Consider the following 6,527-nt stretch of genomic DNA (forward strand, 5'->3'; position numbering starts at 1 on the left):
AAGAAAGGAAGGAAGGAAGGAAGGAAGGAAGGAAGGAAGGAAGGAAGAAAGAAAGAAAGAAAGAAAGAAAGAAAGAAAGAAAGAAAGAAAGATGATTGTTCTTCCAGAGGTCCTGAGTTAATTCCCAGCAACCACATAGTAGCTTACAACCATCTGTAATGGGATCTGATGCCCTCTTCTGGTGTGTCTGAAGACAGCTATGTTGTACTCATATGCATAAAATAAATAAATCTTTTTTTAAAAATTTCATTTTATTTTTTAACACTGTGTATGTGTCTATGTATGTCTCTGTGTGTGTCTCTGTGTGTATCTGTATGTGTGTGTGTGTGTCTGTATGTGTATGCCTGTCTCTCTGTGTTTCTGTCTGTGTGTATGTGTGTGTGTGGGCATGTGCACATGAGTGCAGATACCTTCAGCCACCAGAAGAGGGCACTAGAACCCCGGGAGCTGCAGTTACAGGCAGTCATGAGCTGCCGGACATGGGTACTAAAAACCCAACTCAGGTCTTCTGTAACAGCAATACAAGCTCTTAATGGTTGGGCCATTTTTCCAGTCCATGCAATTCTGTTTTTTAAATAAAATAGTTTAGGACTTAACATTTGAGAGCACTTGTTTTTTCTCTGTGTTGTAGAGGACCTGGGTTCCGTTCCCAGCACAAACTGAGGCTCACAACTACCCATAATTCCAGTTCCAGGGGATCTAATTCTCTTCTCTGAGCTCCAAAGGCATCTCTCTCTCTCTCTCTCTCTCTCTCTCTCTCTCTCTCTCTCACACACACACACACACACACACTCAAACATACATCCAGCCAAATGCTCAGATACACAAAATAAAATAAGTAAATCTTTTTAAAAGGAAAAATATATTTTTTAAGATTTATTTTTTTTTATGAGTACACCCTAGCTGTCTTCAGACACTCCAGAAGATGACACCAGATCTCATTACAAAGATGGTTGTGAGTCACCATGTGGTTGATGGGAATTGAACTCATGACCTCTGGGAGAGCAGCCAGTGCTCTTAACCACAGAACTATCTCTCCAGCCCTAAAATGAAAAATATTTTAAAAGTAAAGTATTTAGAGCAGGGTACATGGCTCAGTGGGAAAGTACTTGGGTAGTGTGCATGAGGCCCTGAACTTAATCCCTGATATGGGGATGTGGAGGGGCAGAACAGGCAATGAGCCTAGTAGTTAAACAGAATAAAGGCAAATAAATAAATAAATAAATAAATAAATAAATAAATAAATAAATAAATAAATTTCTTGCTAGGCAGTGGTGTTGGCCTTTAGTCCCAGCACTTGGGAGGCAGAGGCAGGAAAGTCTCTGAGTTGGAGTCTAGCCTGCTCTACAGAGGTAGTTCTAGGACAGCCAAGGTTACACAGAGAAACCCTATCTTGAAAACCCCAAAATAAATTTTTAAAAAGTATAAAGCTCTTTTAACGTGCACATGAGAAGTGTCAAATGGAATAAAGGTTAAGAAACAAAGTTCTTTTACAGTACATATCAGAAGTGTGACTGGTCAGCTCAGGTCAATGAAGCCAAGCAAACAGGGCTCACGGATCCCATTGGCTGTGGGTGTTGGCAGCTGGTCCTGTGTGGAAGACTGAGAGGTTCACGTGCCCCCCCACCCCCACCCCCAGCGACTGCTGCTACAGGGAGGGATATGGCCTCTTCCCATTCTGTTTCAGCACGCCATTGTCTTCTCAGCCCTCGTTCTCTTCCCTGCCTGTGGTTCTGTTCATAAAGGTGAGGATGGTGGATTTAACAAGCCTGAGCCGAGTGACTTCAGGGTTTGGCCACAGGTCCATGCTAATCTAAAATATGTCTCGGGTTTCTCAGGACAGGCCTGAAGGGTCCAGGGAAGCTATCCAAGCAGGTTTGTTTGTGTACCTCTGCTTAAAATGGGCTCCCGGCCTGTGGCTATGCTAGAGACAGCCAGAGTCAAGTATGACCACGCCTGCTTTTACTCCTTCAAAACTCTTCAACCTGCCTATATGATTCCCCGGCATAAGTGAAAAAATATAACTGAACCTTGAAGTCAAGAATACTCACCAGTGTGTGTGCTCAGAAGTGTCATGGTATCGAGGTCATTATATCCAGGAGCCTTAATATTATCAAACACACCAAATCATAAAAATAGAAAGGTAAGATTAATATTATGCTGGTCTCATGGAATTGCCTCCGTCAGACTCAGCTGTGGGAATGTTTGGGGGGAGGACATATTCTTGATGACTGATTGATGTGGAAGGGCCCAGTCCACTGTGGACGTTGCATCCCTTAGGCAGGTGGGCCTAGGTTGTATCAGAAAGCGGGCCAAGCAAGCCAAGAGAGTCAAGTCAGCAAGTAGCAACTCTCCATTGTCTCTGCTTCAATTCCTGCCTCCAGGCTCCTCCTGCTTGAGTTCCTGTCCTGACTTCCCTCCATGATGGACTGAGATAGAAGTAGCAGCCAAGGGCCTAGCAAACCCAGGAGTGGATGTTCACAGTCAGCTATTGGATGTATCACAGGGCTCCCAATGGAGAAGCTAGAGAAAGTACCCAAGGAGCTAAAGGGATCTGCAACCCTATTGTTGGAACAACATGATGTACTAACCAGAACCCNGGAGCTCTNGTCTCTAGCTGCATATGTATCGAAAGATGGCCTAGTCGGCCATCAATGGAAAGAGAGGCCCATTGGACTTGCAAACTTTATATGCCCCAATATAGGGGAATGCCAGGGCCAAAAGAATGGGAATGGGTGGGTAGGGAAGTGGGGGGCGCTATGGGGGACTTTTGGGATAGCATTGGAAATGTAATTGAGGAAAATATGTAATAAAAATATTAAAAATCAAAAAAATAAATAAATAAATAAATAAAAATTGAACAATTTAAAAACGTGAAAAAAAAAAAAAAGAAGTAGCAGCCAAATAAACCCTTTCCTCCCCAAGTTAGTTCAATTGGTGTTTTACCACAGCAATGGAAAGCAAAGTAGAACAAATACCAATTTGGGGAGGGGGACGGTTCTTATTATAGTCCCTCTTATGATCAGCAATATTTATACTACACATATTTGCTGGCCACTCCACCCCAACTTGAAGTGTTGAGAACTGAACCCAGTTCTCCCCTGCTAGGCCAGGCAAGGGTTCCACTACTCAGCTATAGCCTCAGTCTTGACTATTGATAGTTTTCACAGGCATAAGGTCTTTTGGGCCTCAGGCTGTACCCGTCAGCCTGGCCTTGACATGGTTGGATTATCTCCAATCACGTTCTCCTTGCATCAGAGTGACCACTCACTGACCTCTGACTCACGGACAGGGCCTGCCTGCCCACCCACCCAAGTGTTTATTCTCAGGATAATCGTTTGGCAACTGCCCATCTTCTGAGCTTTGAGATTTCAGCCGTCAATGTTCAGGGCTCTCTCACAAGTGTGTTTTGTTCATTTGACCAAACTCTTGGGAATAAGGGCCCTGGATGGGAAGGGTCGAGGGGAAGGACCAGGAATTGAGGAAGGAAGAAAATGAGAAATAGAAAAGACAGATAAACAAAAAACAACAGCTGAGACCAGGCAGTTTTACCTAAGCTGATGACTTATGCTAAGCAACTTTTAATAACTACAGAATCTTATATACTGCTTGCATGGGAAGCTGTCCAAAGTCAGCAGAGAATTAAACCGGCAGTACTGGCAAAGAGAACACAGGACACCTCAGACACAGCAACCCTAGGACTGAGAACCACAGCTGGAGGGGAAAGTCAAGCCCTCAGAAACCTCAGCCTTAATACCTTCAAGACACTGGCAGGATCCAGCTGCAGACCAGCCCTGCCAAGTCCACTCAGGACAAAAACACAGATCTAATAATCTGTTTCCCTTTTCATCAGGACCTCTGAGAAAGTCTTGGGTTGGTCTGGCTACCCATGCTCTTTCAACCTATTTTTTGGTTCCCCACCAACCCCCCTCCCCAACCCCCAACAGGATTTTTCTGGTTGTCCTGGAATTAGCTCTGTACAATGAGGCTGGCCTCAAACTCACAAAGGTCTGCCTGCCTCGTGCCTCCTGAGTGCTGGGATTAAAGGCGTGCACCACCACCGCCCAGCTCATTCAACCCATCTGTTTACTATAAGTCAAGAATTGTAGCCTCTGGTATTGTGGTCCTCAGACCTCATGTGGTCTATTGCTAGCTGTAGGTGTCAGGGGTCACACACTGCCTGCCAAAGAACCTCTGTAGGAATCAAGTGTGTGTGTGTGTGTGTGTGTGTGTGTGTGTTCTACCTGTATTAGTGAGTACACAAACTGTCATAACAAACACCTCCAGCGTCTCACTGGCTAAATGCAACACAGAGCAATCTCTTTTTATACCACAGTAAGATGTAAATCAGGCGGCCCTCCTCTATGCAGTGGCAGACATTTAGGTCCTGTTGGGAGACATTTCTTACTGGTTGGGGGATTCTCTATAGGTAACGTCTGTCTATCTGCTTCCTTTCAAGCTTCCAATGACAAGCCAAAAGCAAATCCCACCAAATCTTACCCCTAAGAAAGTATTGAGTTTATCAGGCTTACTTACAGCGCATAGGTGAGGAGTTCCAGGGAGGGAACCATGAAGCAGCCACTTTAGGAAGTCTATATCGCATGGATGACGGCTGTGCACACTGAGTCCCCTTCTTCTCTATACTCCAGCCCCCCTCGGAAGCCCCAAGGCCCCAAAACAATTAGGGTGGTGTTGCATCCAATTAGGGAGGGGTGATTGGACGTTCAGGTGATGGGCGATGACACTTCCTGTCCCTTCCTTCCATGTAACAGCAGCACATATGACAATGGCAGTTTGACATGGACAACAGGTCCCCTTTCCATTCGTCAGCCCCAACCCTGGGCCACTAGAATCAACACAGCAGAAAGGAGAGGGAAAAGGCAGTCCGAACCTAGAAATGGCACATGATCCTTCCACCCAGGCAGACATCCCCAGCTGAGCCACATGTGAACCCGGAGCTGTGCCCTGCCCCTCACGTACCCAGTGGGAGGGTGGAACAGATGTATAGCAATATGGAAATCCTTCAAAAGCTGGGAACAGAACTGCATTAAGACCCAGCTGCATCACTCCTGGGTACCTCCTTAAAGGGCTTGAAGCATTCTGCAAAGGTTGCACACCCAGGTTCATACAGCACGGTTCACCACAGCCAAGATGCTGAAGAGAGCCTGGATGTTTCCGCTGAAGGATGGATAAAGAAAGAGGTACAGAGATATGGCATAGTTTTACTGGGGGGGGGGAATTACATTGTTTGAAAGACAATGGGTGAAGTTGGAGATCATTCTGTTTAAGTAAACATGCTCAAGGCAGCCCTTCAAGGTGGCATGGGTCTTGAAAAGCCAACACTCAGGGGGCAGGGGCAGGCGGATCTCTGTGAGTTCAAGACCAGTCTGGTCTACAGTATGAGTTCCAGGATAGCCAAGGCTACATAGTGAGATTCTGTCTAGTAAGTAAATGAGAATAAAATAATGTACCATAATAGAGAGAGAAAAGAGAAGAAAGAAGGAGGGACAAAGGGAGGGAGGGAGGTGCTAAAGAGGTTTCCTTACTGTTCTCACAGAGGACTCTAGTTTGGTTCCCAGATCCACATCAGGAAGCTCAGGACCGCCTGTGACTCCCCTGACCACATCTTCTGTCTCCAAATATGTACACAACCCTCTCCCTACACACACACACACACACACACACACACACACACACACACACACGTACTTTAAAATGAAATCTTTCAAAATGAAAGAAAGAAAACTGCATTTCCTGTCTTTCCCAATAGCCAGCCATCCTGTGGGCTCACTCCTGAGGCCGAGGACCCCCCTCCCCAGGCCTTCCTTCCTTTTCCCTGGCTTCCCCCATGACATCCCAGCCATCCCCAGCTAATGTGTCCTCAGCCATCAGGGCGAGCACACTGCTGCACCAGCAGATAAGCAGAGCAGGCTGCTAGGAAGAGGAGGTACTGAAGCCTGGCACAGAGCAATCCCTGCCAGTTGGGGGAGACCCTGCTTCCCTGGAACCTCACACAGTCCTAGGTACACGGGAGGTGTTCAGCAGGCATTTGCAGAGATGGGAAGGGTGCCGCCGATAAACAAGCTCTAGAGAATGAAAGAGGAGATCAGAGATGGGGATTGGGGATCGGCCAGGTGTAATGGCACACTCACTCGGGCGACAGGGGTGGGCGGATCTGTGTTCGAGGTCAGCCTGGCCTACCAAGCAAGTTCTAGGACAGCCAGGGCTATACACAGAGAAACCCTGTCTCAAAAAACAATAACAAAAGTCAGATGATGGAGAAAATGTCCTCTAAATCAGAGTCAAGTAGGCCTTCCCACACTCCCTGAATGGGGTGGAGGTGCCTGCCAGGCAGAGACGGTGGGGCAGGCGAAGCAGGATGCCCTTCTGGGGCCTCTGGGGTTCCCCTACCTGAGGCCTCAGTGATTCCTCCCCTCTGTGATTTGGATCTTTATGCGCTGAGTTCATGGGGTTAATTATTGCTGTGGTCAAGGTGGGGTGAGCCAGAGTCCCACCCTGGCCCAGAG

The sequence above is a fragment of the Mus caroli genome, chromosome 11 (genome assembly GCF_900094665.2).
Source record: "Mus caroli chromosome 11, CAROLI_EIJ_v1.1, whole genome shotgun sequence".
Lineage (NCBI taxonomy): Eukaryota > Metazoa > Chordata > Mammalia > Rodentia > Muridae > Mus > Mus caroli.